This window comes from Apium graveolens, chromosome 11 (genome assembly GCF_009905375.1).
Source record: "Apium graveolens cultivar Ventura chromosome 11, ASM990537v1, whole genome shotgun sequence".
NCBI lineage: Eukaryota > Viridiplantae > Streptophyta > Magnoliopsida > Apiales > Apiaceae > Apium > Apium graveolens.
The window spans coordinates 194,533,133-194,551,553 of NC_133657.1; positions in this window are offsets into that span (position 1 = coordinate 194,533,133).

Genomic DNA, 18,421 nt, shown 5'->3' on the forward strand with positions numbered 1-18,421 from the left:
TTCTTGAAGATCCAAGCTTTCCTAAGGCTTCTCCAAGCTTCTTAAGGCTTCCTAGCTCCACCCACCACTTCAAGGAAGGTATACCATTTCCAAACCCTAGGTTTATATATATTATAAGATGATTTTGAGTAGTGGGTTGATATTGTATCTTGTTGTTATGATTTAGAGTTTGAGATTTGGTTTGGTAGTGAAATGGAATGGTAATTTTGTGGTTTTGATTTAAAGAAACTTAAGTATGATTAAAGTTAGGTTTAAGCATATGTATGAATGATTAAAATTGAATTGGTTGGGATTGTTATGATGTGATAAGGATGGGTGTTTGTTGTGTGTTGGATTTGAGGATGGTTTGTGTTGATTGTGGATGGTTTAAAAATGGGAAATCGCGTAAACATAGCCGTCGTAACGTCCGATTTTCTTTGGACTGTTTTTGTGCATAGCATTAGGACCCGAGAACCCCCTGATAAATTGTGACCACTGCCATGATAAGATAGCTCATGTTACGAGCTTCGTTTTGATATGTAGTTCGTTCGATTCCGATTTACGGTTTAGGAGAAACGGCCGTTTCAAGTAACGGCGTTTCGCGAACGAAACATTTCCCCTCGCCTTACTTTGAAACATAGGTTAAAGACCAAAAAGGGTTAATTAATGTATGAAACATTTATGGTAAGTGTGTTAGGCAGTTGGTAAGACATTCGCGAAGGAATCGCTTTAAAACTCGTAAAGGTTAAATTATTAAAAATGGTGGAGCCGAGGGTACCCGAGTGACTTAAGCGAATCGGTGAGCGTAAAACTAGCATTAGAGTCTAAGTTAGTTAAAGCATAGAGTTACAAGTGATTTTGGTTTAATTCCAACTTACTTGTTGTTTATAGGTTATCAGACTCGTCCCGAGCCTTTCTCACCCCCAAGTCGCTCAGGCAAGTATTCTATCCGATACACTGTTGTTGTGATGTAAATGTATGTATATGCATTATCTTGTGACATTGCATGATTGTTATTTAGCAAATGTTGCGATATATTGTAGCATGTGATATGGTATATATGCATGCCTGTTTTATATTCTTGAGATATATATCTGTTGGTTTATTTGATAATACCTATGCTAGAGGATAGTCGTATCTTGCATATACCCTTAGTATAGGGACTCAAAGGTGAAAATATTTTCTAAAACCGGGAGTCGAGGATCCCGAGTAGATTTTTGTATATATGGATATGGATATATATATATATATATATATATATATATTTATATATATATATGGTTATAGTTTTTCCAAACTATTAACCGAATAAGGTTTATTCGATAACTTTATTTTATTTAATGAATATTATTACGAATATTCATTCGAGGACTTATGACTCCTTTTATTTTATTATTTGAATATTATTCCGAATATTATTCGAAGGCGTATGACTCCTTTACATTATTTATTGAATATTATTTGAATATTCATTTGAGGATGTATGACTCCTATATTTTATTTAATGAATATTATTTATAATATTCATTCGAGGTATTATGACTCAGCTTATTTTATTTATTGAATATTATTTGAATATTCATTTGAGGATCTATGACTCCGATTATTTGCTGAGATATATTCTTTATTTTATTAAAGAATAAGGTGTCGATAATCAAACTTATTTTTGATTATTCAAATAAAGATATTACTTTCGTATAAGTATATCTTTGATTATTTGCTATTCATTTCAAGTATAAGTTTTAATACTTCTACTTCAATTATTTTATAAAGATTATTTTTTTTTGGGAATATTATTTAAATAATAATATTCAGACATTTTCAAAAATATTCTGGGGACTGATTTACTTCATTAAATCAGTTTTACTCCAACACTCTTTAAAGTGTTTTCGAGTCTTTAAAATGATTTTCAAAAGATAGAGCGGATCCCAAAACTATTTTTATATTTAAGATCTTCCTTTTAAAAAGGGGATTTAAATACTCGCTCAAAACATGGGGGATCCGGCTCGGTGGTGTGTTTTATATTCGCAACAAGGTTGCTGTCTTGGTAAAAGAGTTTTTGATTACTTACCCAATATTCGGGAAGTAAAATTCTTGGAACAAGTTAATCCATTAACAGGCATCGCCTGGGAAATATCGGCGAGTTTTCCTTTCCAACTAGATACGACTTCTTGGTGGAGCCGTATCAACAAGTTTCTACTTGGGGAAAGGGGGAAACGAGCTTTACGTTTCAGAGTCATGGATTTCATCTGAACTAGGAGTGGCGTAAGTGGTCGAGTAGCGCCGGCCCAGCCTTATTATATTGGCCCAAATGGCCTGGAAGTTCCGCTAAGGCGGTCCATTCCTTAGGAGTTCAGTGTTCGGTTGACAAGTAAATCCGACAGGTTCTCCTCTACATGTAGAAAATGGTGGGGTTGTACTACTACGACTGATCATCGTAAGTGGTCTTCCTGGCGCGGTAAACTCCCGTAATGAGTTCATCATCCATTTGGATAATTCTGCAACACTACCCGTAGCATTTCGATCGAAAGGCTACTAATGGGTGGTTGCCGAAGCATTGACAGGGTCAAGCATTTTTATTGGTGTATCCATTGAATGAAGTATCTCGTAACTTCATCTCTTTTCAAAATATTTCAAAGATCAAATATTTTCAAGTTTTACTTGTGGTCTCATCTATGGGATGTTTTTCTTAAAACTTATAATACTTTGAACGGTGGCAGTTCAAGTAACTTTATATGATATAAGTGTGGTGAAGTATTGGTAACTTCATTCCTTGTTTTTTTTACTTATATCTAGCAAGTAATTATCTTGCATATGATAGAGATGCTATCAAGTATCCATTTAGATACTTATATTATTGATATCACTGTATATATTATCTTGCGAGCTGTAAGGCTCACTCTTGCTTTATTTCTTCATCACACAACAACAGTTAGGAGAGATGGCCAGACTCCGGCAGACCCAGCGCAAGCGCGTGGGAAGCGTCCCGCGTCTTCCCGCTGATATTGTAGCTGCTATAGCTGCAGAGGTAGATCCATTGTAGTTTAGACCATCTACTTTTGAGAATCAAATTATGTATAATTATAACTTGTGGCAGATAATGGCAATTAACTGTAAATTATCAAGTAATCATTTTGGGCTGTAATAATTTTAAATTGTGGATTCAAAGACTTGTACTTATTTCAATTTCATCTCTGAGACTATAACGAGTTGTGGTGTGTGTTAGCGTGGGGTCACAGCATGAGGGTATTTATTATTAATTGAGTAAAGTGATATTGTGGAAAGAAAGACCGTGACAACCCGGATTCCCGACCCCGGATCTGGGGGTGTTACAGAAATGGTATCAGAGCTAAGCGTTATAAACCTCAGAGATGATGCGACGATATAATAACAAACTCACAAAGATAATAAGAACTCTTGCCAAGTTCATGGTCAGACTACTTAAAGTAGTGCTGACAGTTAAAACCCTTACGGGAACCCTTATAAGTATCATGATAGTAACTTAGCTCGTTTAATGTGTAGGCGCCTGAGATGGAGGACCCTGAGATGTACGAGCGTGAGCATGATGAGGCATTGCTGGATGTTGAGGATCAGGAGGATCCTGAGATGGAGGAGGATGAGGAGGACCCCCCAGAGGAGCCTGAGACGGAGGTCATTGTTGTTTCAGATGAGGAGGACCCCTCAGAGGAGTCAGAGACAGAGGTTATTGCTATTCCAGATGAGGAGGACCCGGATGAGGTCCCAGTAGCTGAGGAGCGTGTTGGATCTATGGTAGTGTATGCTGGTATCCCTTTACCCACACTTCCGGTGGTCAGAGCCCCTACCCCTCCACCACCATCTTGGATTCCTGATGATGACAGCTCAGAGACCCATACTTCCGAGCCTAGGCAGACCGAGGAGGCACCCTCAGCGGCTCCGGATTCACCACCTCTTGACCCTGCCCAGAGGCAGTCTTCGTTAGCTCATGGATATGTTCAGGATGTTTTGAGGACCCGAGTGGCTGTTGCCGAGGCCCGACTGGATGAGGCCAGGAGGGAGTTGGATGCAGAGAGGGCGGGTAGGCGTACCCGAGCTTATGAGACCAGGGCTTCTATACCCCGATCCTTGAGGAGGGAGCTTACGGGGATAGAGCTCACGTCCCGAGCGAGACTCAGATCTCTCCAGGGGGACAGGCATGGTAGGATCTCCAGGCGGCAGGCCGACTATATCTTCCGTCGTGCGATGGAAAGGGTTTGGGAGCTGACCCGCTCCGGTGTGTGATTCAGGATTGATGATGGAATAGTCTAGTTGTCTAGTTAGCCGAGGCCTTAGTAAGAGCCAGTTTTCCGGGATAGTTGACTTGTATATAGCATCCCTTTTTCTGACTAGACAGATAGACTCTTGTGTATCACTTTTGGGGCAGATGACTGTAGCACTGTTGTACTTTTGACCAGATCAAACTATGTATTCTCGCATTATGTATATATTTGTTTCCTTTGGGTTCAGTTCCATAGTGACGGGATCACTGTTTTATTATTATTATTACTGCACTTCGTATTAGAACTTTCTTAAAATAATAGAATTGCGATATACGTTCTCCCCATTATAAGAGCTGTGCAAGGCACAATGTTGTATATGATTGTGACCTAACGTTGAATTTTCTCAATGATTGTTTTTATTATTATCAGAATCATGCCGCCAAGAAAGATTGGAACTAGGGCGAACCCTGGGTCTGAGGACCAGGGAAGCCATAATCAGGACAATAGAAATCAAGAACACAGTGAAGAGGAAGATGAGGATTATGTGGAACAGGATGACTCCCTGTATGAAGAAGAAGAGGAAACATATGATGTTGAGGGATTTGAGATAGAGGCTGAAGAAGGAGAAACCGAGGTTGAGCAACCAGTACCAAACCCAGGCATGGATCCCATGAGCCAGTTTATGCAACTCCTAAGGCAGAATTTGGAACGTCAACCCAACCCACCCCCTCAAGGAAGTAACAATGCTGTGGCAAACTCTTTCAGGGCTTTTAAGTCCCTTAAGCCCCCTGAGTTCCACGGATCAGCCGACCCAGTTGAGGCAAGGGCATGGTTAAAGGAGATGGAGAAATCTTTTGAGATTTTGAGTATCGATGAGGCACAGAAAACTGTATTTGCTACCTACCTTCTGAAAGGAGAAGCTAACTACTGGTGGGAGGCCAAGAAAAACATGGAGACAGATGCTATTATAACCTGGGAGAGATTTAGTCAGTTGTTTCTGGGAAAGTATTTCCCGAGGTTTATGGAAAACCAGATGGAGCTCAAGTTCTTGGAGCTAAAGCAGAATAACTTGTCTGTAGCAGAGTACGAAGCGAAATTTACTGAGTTATCAAGGTTTGTGCCGGAGTTTGTGAACACCGAGGAAAAGAAAGCTAGGAGGTTTCAGCAGGGACTGAAACCATGGATTCAGAATAGGGTGGCAATCCTTGAGCTTACGGACTATGCCACTCTGGTGCAAAAGGCAACGATTGTAGAAGTCGGAAGTGAACAGATGCAGAAGGAAAGAGAGAAGAAAGGAATAAAGAGGAAAAGTATGAGCATGGGTGGAGGTTCCGCAGGAAGGAGCTTCCCAACTAGATTTAATCGAGGAGCAGTGTCCCTGCCAGGAAGGAACACTGGGTTTAAGCGACCAATGAGTGTGAGTGTGAGCCAGGGCGGCCAGAAGTCAAGAATGTCCTATCCCAACCAATCTCGACCCCCATTGCCAGCCTGTAATATATGTGGAAGGAATCACACTGGGGAGTGTAAAGGAAAGCCAGTAACCTGCTTTAAGTGTGGGCAAGTGGGCCACTATTCTCACAAATGCCCTTCGTCAGCCCCTGCCGTCATTCCAACCACCACGTGTCATCAGTGCGGACGCCCAGGTCATTGGAAGAGAGAATGCCCAATGAACAAACCAGCAGCTTCGGGAGCAAGCAGGGCTGCTTCTAATAAGCCACCTACTGCGAGGACTTTCAACATGACAGTCCAGGATGCTATGAAAGATTCAGATGTGATAGCAGGTACCCTTTCTCTAAATTCAGTCAGTGCAAATGTTTTATTTGATTCGGGAGCAACTAAATCTTTTATATCAAGGGACTTTGCGCGTAAGTTAAGACTTAAGGCTAAACCCTTGATAGAACCCTTACAAGTAGAAATAGCCAATCATGAAATTATTCCTGTTAACCAGATTCACCCCGCCTGCGAGATAGGCATAGGGGAGCAATCTTTCAGTGTTGATCTGATCCCTTTTAAATTAGGGGAGTTTGATGTGATTTTGGGAATGGACTGGCTATCTAGCAACGATGCTCAGATAGACTGTAAAGGGAAGAAAGTTAAGTTAAATATCCCCGGGAAGAAAGAAGTTATATTTAGAGGAAAGAGGCAGACGCAGAAATTTTTGACTATGGCTCAGGCCAAAAGGATGCTACGAAAAGGAAGTGAGGCCTACCTAGCCTATGTGGTGGACACACAGAAGGAGGTGCCCAACTTACAAGATATTCCAGTAGTCAACGAATTTGAAGATGTATTCCCCCAAGACCTTCCGGGATTACCACCCGATAGAGTGATTGAATTTGCTATTGAGTTGGCCCCAGGGACGGCGCCAGTTTCAAAAGCACCTTACCGGTTAGCCCCGTTAGAAATGAAGGAATTAGCTATCCAATTGCAGGAACTCTTGGATAAGGGTATGATAAGACCCAGTGTGTCTCCGTGGGGAGCACCAGTTTTATTTGTTAAGAAGAAAGATGGGAGCATGAGGTTGTGCATAGACTATCGAGAGTTGAACAAGCTAACCATAAAGAACAGGTACCCATTGCCTAGAATAGACGATATGTTCGACCAGCTAAAGGATGCTGTTTATTTTTCCAAGATTGACCTGAGAACTGGATATCACCAACTAAAGATTAAACCCGAAGATATTTCCAAGACAGCGTTCCGTACCAGGTATGGGCATTATGAGTTCTTGGTAATGTCCTTTGGATTAACCAACGCCCCAGCGGCTTTCATGGATTTAATGAATAGAGTATTTAAGAAGTACTTGGACAAGTGTGTGATAGTTTTTATCGATGATATTTTGATCTACTCAAGGACTGAGGCAGAACATGCAGAGCATTTGAGGATAGCTCTAGGAATACTCAGAGAGGAGCAGTTATATGCCAAATTCTCGAAGTGTGAATTCTGGCGGAATGAAGTACAGTTTTTAGGACATGTGATCAATAAAGAAGGAGTATTGGTCGACCCCTCCAAGATAGAGGCAGTCTCAAATTGGGAAAGGCCAACCACACCCACAGAGGTGAGGAGTTTCATAGGATTGGCCGGCTACTATCGTAGATTTGTGCAGGACTTTGCGAAGATCGCAGCCCCTTTGACACGACTTACTCGTAAGACAGAGAAGTTTGAATGGACGGAGAAATGCGAGAACAGTTTTCAGGAATTAAAGAAAAGGTTGATAACGGCTCCGGTATTGGCATTGCCGGATGGAAAAGGAGATTTTGTGATATATAGTGACGCGTCGCACAAAGGATTAGGATGTGTGCTTATGCAGCACGGTAAAGTTATTGCGTATGCGTCGAGACAATTGAAGGAATACGAGGTTAGATATCCTACTCATGACCTTGAGCTCGCGGCAATAGTATTTGCTTTAAAAATTTGGAGGCACTACTTGTATGGAGAGAAGTGCGAGATTTTCACAGACCATAAGAGCCTCAAGTACATATTTACGCAGAAAGAGCTCAACATGCGCCAGAGGAGATGGTTAGAACTAATCAAGGACTACGATTGTGAGATTCTCTATCATCCAGGGAAAGCCAATGTGGTGGCTGATGCCCTTAGTAGAAAGGAAAGACTCAGAATGTTAACGACTTCGGAAGAGTTGATAAGGGATTTTGAGAAAATGGAAATAGAGGTAAAGGTAACCGGAACCGGAACTGAAAAGCTTTTTGAGATCTCAATGCAGCCAGAGTTATTGGAAAAGATCAAATTGTGCCAGGAGAAAATAATGAATGAAGGCAGAGAGTCAATGACTGGAGAGGAGATCCATACGGAGAAAGATGATAAAGGGATAATGAGGTACTCCTACCGAATTTGGGTTCCGAATGTTCAAGAACTTAAAGATGAGATTTTGGATGAAAGCCATAGTTCAAGGTATTCCATTCACCCAGGAAGTACCAAGATGTATAGGGATTTGAAGGAATATTACTGGTGGCCCAACATGAAGAGGGACGTAGCAGAATGGGTGAACAAGTGTTTGACTTGCCAAAGAGTAAAGGCAGAGCACCAGAGACCCAGTGGACTTTTGCGACCCCTGGAGATTCCCGAATGGAAATGGGAACAGATAGCGATGGATTTTGTTGTAGGCTTACCAAGGACGAAAGCCAATCACGACGCCATTTGGGTAATTATAGACCGACTGACAAAGTCAGCTCATTTCATTCCTATCAATGAGAGATACACAGTCGATAGACTGGTGGACATTTACCTTAAGGAAATAGTGACGCGACATGGAGTCCCAGCGTCCATTGTCTCAGACCGAGACCCTAGGTTTAACTCCAGATTTTGGAGGGGCTTTCAGGAATGTGCGGGGACCAAGTTAAATATGAGTACCGCGTACCATCCCCAGACGGATGGACAGAGTGAAAGGACCATCCAGACACTAGAGGATATGTTGAGAGTCTGTGCAATAGACCTTAAAGGAAGTTGGGATGATCACCTGCCGTTGATCGAGTTTTCTTATAACAATAGCTTTCATGCTAGCATCGGGATGCCGCCTTATGAGGCCCTGTACGGAAGAAGGTGTCGATCTCCCTTATACTGGGATGAAGTAGGAGAGCGGAAGATGCTCGGACCCGAAGTGGTCCAAAGGACCAAAGATATAGTGGATCTTATCAGAGGGCGACTTGTAGCAGCCCAAGACAGACAAAAGAAATATGCAGACCTAGCCCGAAAGGACAAGGAATATGAAGTAGGGGACTTAGTACTGTTGAAAGTATCCCCTTGGAAGGGATTAATGAGGTTCGGAAAGAAGAGAAAACTAAGCCCAAGATACATTGGACCCTTTGAGATATTAAGACGGATTGGGAAGTTAGCTTACGAGCTAGCCCTACCCCCTAATTTGCAACAAGTTCATAATGTGTTCCATGTGTCAATGCTAAGGAGGTATCATCGGGATGCCAGGCACATAGTGGAGTACGAGCAGGTGGATATGCAGCCAGATCTAACTTACGTGGAGGAGCCAGTAAGGATTATAGATAAGAAGGAGCAGGTGCTTCGGAACAAGGTGATCAAGCTAGTCAGAGTACTATGGCAGAATCATAATGTGGAAGAATCCACTTGGGAACTAGAGAGCGCAATGCTAGAAAAGTACCCCCATTTGTTTTCTGTTTGATTCCGGGACGGAATCCTTTTAAGGAGGGGAGACTGTAATAACCCCAAAATTTTCAACTTTTTGTAACCCTTATGAATAGTGTTTTAGCTGAATGAGAAAACTTTTCGCGCCACACTATGTAGGGATTCTGTTATGGATATTCTGGGATATTATTAGTACTCTATGAAGTATATAAGTGTATGTAAAGATCGTCAGAATCCAATTCCGAACACTTTGGTTTTTCCCGGAAATCCACAAGATACGGAGAGAATTGAGTATAAGGTAACAGGATAAAAAGGATTTAAATTAAAGGATTATAATAGAGGATCATAAAAAGGAATATAATGTATTGAGAAAGGTTAAGGGAACCTAAGTAATAAGATCCCGGGTATGATCCTTCAAACGATAAACGAGAACGAAAGTTAAGCGAACCGCATAACAGATCAGCGGTCATTAGGCAAACGATTAGGAAGTTAATCAAAAGGGATTAGTAGGAATGATGTCATCCCACCAATAGAAAGAAGACAAGGAAGGAAGGATGACATCATGTGGATGAGGTAAGCATGACATGGAAGAAGGGAGGTGTGGTTGATTAAGGACCACACAAATTCAAGGGCAAGGTGGTAATTTGCTAAATCAAATACAAAACCAAGTCAACCAACTAGCAAATCATTTCATCAAAATCAAAAAATCAACCAAGGCAATTGTTCTTCACTTTGCTCTCGGCTTTCTTCACTTTTCAAAGCATAAATTTTCAAAAATCAAGATCCAAGCATCCTTAATTGGTAAGAAAATTCCCTAACCATCTTTATGCTTAGTTATGGCTATATCATGAGTTTAAGCCATTAATTCTTTCTCTAGCTTCTCCATTTAATCAATGAAGAAGACAATGAATAGTGTTTTCAAGATTTTTAACTTGAAGTTTGTCTTGTTTTCTTGAAGATCCAAGCTTTCCTAAGGCTTCTCCAAGCTTCTTAAGGCTTCCTAGCTCCACCCACCACTTCAAGGAAGGTATACCATTTCCAAACCCTAGGTTCATATATATTATAAGATGATTTTGAGTAGTGGGTTGATATTGTATCTTGTTGTTATGATTTAGAGTTTGAGATTTGGTTTGGTAGTGAAATGGAATGGTAATTTTGTGGTTTTGATTTAAAGAAACTTAAGTATGATTAAAGTTAGGTTTAAGCATATGTATGAATGATTAAAATTGAATTGGTTGGGATTGTTATGATGTGATAAGGATGGGTGTTTGTTGTGTGTTGGATTTGAGGATGGTTTGTGTTGATTGTGGATGGTTTAAAAATGGGAAATCGCGTAAACATAGCCGTCGTAACGTCCGATTTTCTTTGGACTGTTTTTGTGCATAGCATTAGGACCCGAGAACCCCCTGATAAATTGTGACCACTGCCATGATAAGATAGCTCATGTTACGAGCTTCGTTTTGATATGTAGTTCGTTCGATTCCGATTTACGGTTTAGGAGAAACGGCCGTTTCAAGTAACGGCGTTTCGCGAACGAAACATTTCCCCTCGCCTTACTTTGAAACATAGGTTAAAGACCAAAAAGGGTTAATTAATGTATGAAACATTTATGGTAAGTGTGTTAGGCAGTTGGTAAGACATTCGCGAAGGAATCGCTTTAAAACTCGTAAAGGTTAAATTATTAAAAATGGTGGAGCCGAGGGTACCCGAGTGACTTAAGCGAATCGGTGAGCGTAAAACTAGCATTAGAGTCTAAGTTAGTTAAAGCATAGAGTTACAAGTGATTTTGGTTTAATTCCAACTTACTTGTTGTTTATAGGTTATCAGACTCGTCCCGAGCCTTTCTCACCCCCAAGTCGCTCAGGCAAGTATTCTATCCGATACACTGTTGTTGTGATGTAAATGTATGTATATGCATTATCTTGTGACATTGCATGATTGTTATTTAGCAAATGTTGCGATATATTGTAGCATGTGATATGGTATATATGCATGCCTGTTTTATATTCTTGAGATATATATCTGTTGGTTTATTTGATAATACCTATGCTAGAGGATAGTCGTATCTTGCATATACCCTTAGTATAGGGACTCAAAGGTGAAAATATTTTCTAAAACCGGGAGTCGAGGATCCCGAGTAGATTTTTGTATATATGGATATGGATATATATATATATATATATATATATATATATATTTATATATATATATGGTTATAGTTTTTCCAAACTATTAACCGAATAAGGTTTATTCGATAACTTTATTTTATTTAATGAATATTATTACGAATATTCATTCGAGGACTTATGACTCCTTTTATTTTATTATTTGAATATTATTCCGAATATTATTCGAAGGCGTATGACTCCTTTACATTATTTATTGAATATTATTTGAATATTCATTTGAGGATGTATGACTCCTATATTTTATTTAATGAATATTATTTATAATATTCATTCGAGGTATTATGACTCAGCTTATTTTATTTATTGAATATTATTTGAATATTCATTTGAGGATCTATGACTCCGATTATTTGCTGAGATATATTCTTTATTTTATTAAAGAATAAGGTGTCGATAATCAAACTTATTTTTGATTATTCAAATAAAGATATTACTTTCGTATAAGTATATCTTTGATTATTTGCTATTCATTTCAAGTATAAGTTTTAATACTTCTACTTCAATTATTTTATAAAGATTATTTTTTTTTGGGAATATTATTTAAATAATAATATTCAGACATTTTCAAAAATATTCTGGGGACTGATTTACTTCATTAAATCAGTTTTACTCCAACACTCTTTAAAGTGTTTTCGAGTCTTTAAAATGATTTTCAAAAGATAGAGCGGATCCCAAAACTATTTTTATATTTAAGATCTTCCTTTTAAAAAGGGGATTTAAATACTCGCTCAAAACATGGGGGATCCGGCTCGGTGGTGTGTTTTATATTCGCAACAAGGTTGTTGTCTTGGTAAAAGAGTTTTTGATTACTTACCCAATATTCGGGAAGTAAAATTCTTGGAACAAGTTAATCCATTAACAGGCATCGCCTGGGAAATATCGGCGAGTTTTCCTTTCCAACTAGATACGACTTCTTGGTGGAGCCGTATCAACAAGTTTCTACTTGGGGAAAGGGGGAAACGAGCTTTACGTTTCAGAGTCATGGATTTCATCTGAACTAGGAGTGGCGTAAGTGGTCGAGTAGCGCCGGCCCAGCCTTATTATATTGGCCCAAATGGCCTGGAAGTTCCGCTAAGGCGGTCCATTCCTTAGGAGTTCAGTGTTCGGTTGACAAGTAAATCCGACAGGTTCTCCTCTACATGTAGAAAATGGTGGGGTTGTACTACTACGACTGATCATCGTAAGTGGTCTTCCTGGCGCGGTAAACTCCCGTAATGAGTTCATCATCCATTTGGATAATTCTGCAACACTACCCGTAGCATTTCGATCGAAAGGCTACTAATGGGTGGTTGCCGAAGCATTGACAGGGTCAAGCATTTTTATTGGTGTATCCATTGAATGAAGTATCTCGTAACTTCATCTCTTTTCAAAATATTTCAAAGATCAAATATTTTCAAGTTTTACTTGTGGTCTCATCTATGGGATGTTTTTCTTAAAACTTATAATACTTTGAACGGTGGCAGTTCAAGTAACTTTATATGATATAAGTGTGGTGAAGTATTGGTAACTTCATTCCTTGTTTTTTTTACTTATATCTAGCAAGTAATTATCTTGCATATGATAGAGATGCTATCAAGTATCCATTTAGATACTTATATTATTGATATCACTGTATATATTATCTTGCGAGCTGTAAGGCTCACTCTTGCTTTATTTCTTCATCACACAACAACAGTTAGGAGAGATGGCCAGACTCCGGCAGACCCAGCGCAAGCGCGTGGGAAGCGTCCCGCGTCTTCCCGCTGATATTGTAGCTGCTATAGCTGCAGAGGTAGATCCATTGTAGTTTAGACCATCTACTTTTGAGAATCAAATTATGTATAATTATAACTTGTGGCAGATAATGGCAATTAACTGTAAATTATCAAGTAATCATTTTGGGCTGTAATAATTTTAAATTGTGGATTCAAAGACTTGTACTTATTTCAATTTCATCTCTGAGACTATAACGAGTTGTGGTGTGTGTTAGCGTGGGGTCACAGCATGAGGGTATTTATTATTAATTGAGTAAAGTGATATTGTGGAAAGAAAGACCGTGACAACCCGGATTCCCGACCCCGGATCTGGGGGTGTTACAGTTTGATGGAAGAACCACAATGTGGGAAAATTTACTTGAGAGTTAGAAAGTGCAATGCTAAGAAAGTATCCCTATTCATTTTCTATCTGATTCCGGGACGGAATCCTTTTAAGGAGGGGAGACTGTAATAACCCCAATTTTTGGAATTTTTGAAACCCTTATGAATAGTGATTTTGCTGATTATGCTGAATAAGAAAACTTTTCATACCACACTATGTAGGGTATCTTTTATTGATCTTCTGAGATCTTATTAGTACTCTATATGGTATATAAGTGTATGTAAAGATCGTCAGAATCCAAATTCGAACACTTTAATTTTTTCCCGGAAATCTACCAGATACAGAAAGAATTGAGTATAAGGTAACAGAATAAAAAGGATTTAAATTCAAGGATTATACGAGAGGATCATAAAAGGAATATAATATATTGAGAAAGGTTAAGGAAACCTAAGTAATAAGATCTCGGCTATGATCCCTCAAACGATAAACGAAAACGAAAGTTAAGCGAACCGCATAACAGATCAGCGGTCATTAACCAAGTAATTAGGAGCTAATCAAAGAGGTTAGTGAGGATGATGTCATCAAACCAATAAGAAGAGGACAAGCATGGGAAGATGACATAGGATTGATGACCTAAGCATGACAAAAAGCGAAGGATGGGTGGTTGATTTCAAGCCACACAATTTTACATGGTTAAAAGATAATTAAACAAAACAAAAGCAAAACAACCAACCAAACAAATCACAAATCACAAAAACACATTTTCTCCACCTTTCCAAGCAAGAGCTCTCGACCTCTTCCTTAAGAAATGGGAAGTCCAAGCTCCTCCACTTGCTAATTTACAAAGTAATTATCCTAGCTTCTCCTAGTTAAGTTACATACTTCCTAGGAATCTTAGCTTCAAAATCCTTTCCTAGCATTTCCTATAAATCATTCAAGAAGATGGTGAATAGTACTTTCTTGAAATTAATTTTTGTGTTCTTGATTTCTTTGAAAGATCAAGCTTGTAGGAGGTTAGATTAAGGCTTCCATGGGCATTACAAGGATCTTTCATGGATTAAAAGCTTCAAGGAAGGTATAACTCTTCATGATCTTAGTCTTAAGTTTTGTTGTTTGGATTTCCTAATATTTAGATGATGGGTTAGTGTAATGGGTGTGTATTCATGTTTAGAGCTTTATTCAGTAAGTGGTTTTGTTGATTTTTGAGTTAGGAGTGATACTTGTTGGATTTAAAGTTCTTGGCCACATTTTTGACTTGGTTTAAATGAATAAGTTGAGATATTGAGTTATGGTTGAATGATATTGTATTGTGGTTGAATGATGGTGGAATGGTGATGATTGTGGGTTGTTTGTGAATTGAATTGGAGTTGTACGAAATTGGTAATCGCATAAACATAGTCATCGTAATGTCTGATTACCCTAGACTGTTTTTGTTCTTAACATTAGGACCCATGAACTCACTGTTAGGTTTTGACCATTGCCATTATTAGATAGTTCATGTTACGAGCTTCGTTTTGATATGTGGTTCGTTTGAATCCGATGTACGGTTTAGGAGAAACGACCGTTTTAAGTAACGGCATTTCGTGACCGAACCATTACCCCTCGCCTTACTTTGAAACCTTGGCTAAGGCCCTTAAATGACTAATTGGAGTATGAAACATTTATGTAAAGTGTATTAGGCAGTTGGTAAGACACTCGCGAAAGAATCGCCTTAAAACCCTTAATGGTTAATTTATTAAAAATGGTGGAGCCGAGGGTACTCGAGCGACTTAAGAGAATTGTTGAGCGCAAGGCGAGTGTTAGAGTCTAATTGGTTAAAGTATAGATTCATAAGCGACTTTGGTTTAATTCCAACTTATATGTTGTTTATAGGTTACCAGACTCGTCCCAAGCCATTTATCACCCCCAGTCGCTCAGGCAAGTTTTCTACCCGTTATACTGTTGTTGTGATGTAAATATATGTATATGCATTATCTTGTGATAAGTGCATGATTGTTATTAGCAAATTTTGCGATATATTGGAGCATGCTGATATAGGATATATGCATGTCTATTTCATAATCTTGATATCTAATTGTTGATTCAAATGCTTATAAGTTGCGTAATACCTATGTTAGAGATAAACAGTATTTGCGTATACCCTTAGTATAGGGGACCCAAAGGTGAACATATTGCTAAACCAGGAGTCGATGTTCCCGAGTATAATATATATATATATATATATATATATATATATATATATAGTTTTCAAAACTATTAATTGAATAAGGTTTATTCGATAACTTTATTTTAATTAATGAATATTAGTTTGAATATTCATTCGAGGACCTATGACTCCGTTTATTTTATTTAATGAATATTATTTTGAATATTCATTCGAGGACCTATGACTCCGTTTATTTTATTTAATGAATATTATTTTGAATATTTATTCGAGGACTTATGACTCCGTTTATTTTATTTAATGAATATTATTTTGAATATTCATTCGAGGACTTATGACACCGTGTATTTTATTTAATAAATATTATTTTGAATATTCATTCGAGGATTTATGACTCCGCTTATTTATTAAATAATATTCTTTATTTTATTAAAGAATAATGTTTCGATAATCAAACTCATTTTCGATTATTCAAATAAAGATCGTACTTTCATATAAGTATATCTTTGGTTATTTATTATTCATTTCAAGTATGAGTTTTAAAACTTTTACTTCAATTATTTTTATAAGGATTATCCTTTTGGGAATATTATTTAAATAATAATATTCAGATATTTTCTAATATATCGGGACTGATTTATTTCATTAAATCAGCATTACTCCAAACATTCTTAAAAATGTTTTCGAGTCTTCAAAATGATTTTAAAAGTTAGAGCGGATCCCAAAAACTCGTTTCCAGATTTAAGATCTTCCTTTCGAAGGAGACTTGAATATTCGCTCAAAAATTTTAGGGATCCGGCTCTGTGGTGTATTTTATATTCGCAACGAGGTTGCTGTTTTGAGAAAACAATTTGATTACTTGCCCAATATTCGGGAAGTAAGTCCATCTAATTGAGTCGGCATAAGCGACAAGCCGGGGTACGGTCTATGAAGGTGTAAGAGGCTGGGTGACAGTCCATCCACGCGTGAGTGGCCGGGTAACGGTCTAGCGCGAGGTCCTAATGCGGCCTGGGTGATGACCGGCGAGGAATTCATCCATCTACAGTAGCAAAGGTTACTTATTGGTATCTTTGCCTGATCAGCAAGATATCGGGTTTATGCCAAAATTCTTTCTTTCCAAATTCATTGGATATTGCAACTCTGTTTATACTTTACATGACAGAGGTTTTCAGGAAATGTATGAGAGATATATATGGATATATATATATATCGGGACTTAATGAAGTATCTCGTAACTTCATTTCATTCAATAATATTTCAAAGATTGAATCTATTCAAGTATTATCTTGTAGTCTCATCTGTGTGATGAACTTTTGAAACTAATCATAACTTGAACGGTGGTAGTTCAAGTAGTATTTGGAAAAGATATAAGTATGTTGGGGTATCTTGTAACTTCATCTTTTCAACTTATATCTGGTTAATGATTATCTTATGCATGTCAAAGATTTTCAGAAAAACGTTGAGACAAGGTTAGATATATGAGATCACCTTGCAACGATATTTTTATACAGTTATAAACTGTAACTCTGTGTATATTATACATGTCAGAGGATTTCAAAGATTATGAAAAGTATATATACTTATATACTGAATATTTTGCGACTTGGTCGCGTTAAGATATCAACTTGGTTCATTTCTTCTTGACCAAGACTTTCATGAGTATTATGAGAATGCTCATATATTGTTAATTATTATACATATTATTTCGGTGGGCTTGTTGCTCACCCTTGCTTTCTTCTTATCACACAACAACAGATAGAAAAGATGAACAGGACCAAGCTTCCAATTCGTGAGCGGATAGGAAACGTTCCGCAGTTTTCTGTAGGCGTTGATGCCGTTGTAGCTGAGATAGGAGCTACCACTAGGCTAGGCTTTCAACTTTTGTTGTACCAGACTTATGTACATTTATGAATTGTAATAATGGCAAATAATATGTAAATTTATTCAGAAACCCTTTTGAGGTGTAATGACTTATAATTGTGGAATAAAATGACTTGTGTTATTTTTGGTATTCATCTCTGAGACTATAACTTGTGGTGTGTGTGTGTATATTGTGGGGTCACAGTACTCAGTAGTTGGTTGACTGTTAAGATTAAGTATTGATAAGGGAAATGGAACTCGTGACAACCCGAATCCCCCACCCCGGATTTGGGGGTGTTACACTCGGCTCACGGCCGAGCAGGTCCGGGTCTCTGATGATGAAAATCGTGGGGAGGCAGAGGCTGATAACCCTTAGTGCAATTTTATTAGAACTAGACTTTTGACTGGGTAAGCGGGCACCCCTCTCACCTCGCGCTTGTATTTTAAATATTCTTCCTTAGGGCAGAACTTATTTACAATTTGCTTGTATAAAATATCAAGTCTTTTGTGTCCGCGTATGTCTTTACTGTGCTAGCTGGTTTTCTCTATTTTTGTGTAATCTTATCGTGCCCCTACTGACCAAAAGCTATCATAGCCCTAGCCGTGTATGGCAGGTATTACACCTTCACAACGAGCCCAGTTTAATCAGCTCGCACCTTTTGTTTAAGCAAAATTTAACAGAAAATACTAAGTGGAACAGGCTCGCGTCATTACTAATTCATAAGTTATGCCCGCATAATGCGACCCTTACCATGTTTGGTGGAGGGCTGGGCCTCCTGGGTCGTATTTGGGAGTCTGCGAGCCGGGGT